Raw genomic sequence first — 392 nt, forward strand, 5'->3', positions numbered from 1 at the left:
TGGGTGGGCACTCCGGGTGTGCCCCTTCTCCCTGTTCCTCCCAGCCTGGGGGGGCAGTGGCACCCACCCCACCAGTGGGCTCTTCCCAGTGGGGTCTTCAGAGGCTGAATGCAGGGGGAGGCTGGAGGAGCTGCTGCTGGTCAGGGGAGCTTTGCTGTCCATGCTCATGTTCTTCCTGCTCTCTTGCCATTTTCTTTCTCAGAGGATAATGGAAGTGTCATTGGAACTGTCATTGGAGCCACAGTGGGAGCAGGTGAGGGTCTGGCACTGGATGAGCAGCGCTTGGGTTCACTGCCCGGTCCCAGCCCCGCGCAGTCCTGGGGGCTGCAAGTACCAGGCTGGGCAGAATTGGGGTGCAGGTGGGAGGAAGAGGGGAGGAGGGGCAGCTCTGG

General features: G+C 62.5%; 1 long non-coding RNA gene across 1 annotated transcript in view; it reads left to right on the top strand.

Annotated features, from left to right (window-relative positions):
• LOC115948692 overlaps positions 1 to 392 on the top strand; it is a 15190-nt gene that overhangs the window by 2018 nt on the left and 12780 nt on the right. The window lies entirely within an intron of this gene.

The sequence above is a fragment of the Geospiza fortis genome, unplaced genomic scaffold, assembly GCF_000277835.1.
Source record: "Geospiza fortis unplaced genomic scaffold, GeoFor_1.0 scaffold289, whole genome shotgun sequence".
NCBI classification, from domain to species: Eukaryota; Metazoa; Chordata; class Aves; order Passeriformes; family Thraupidae; genus Geospiza; species Geospiza fortis.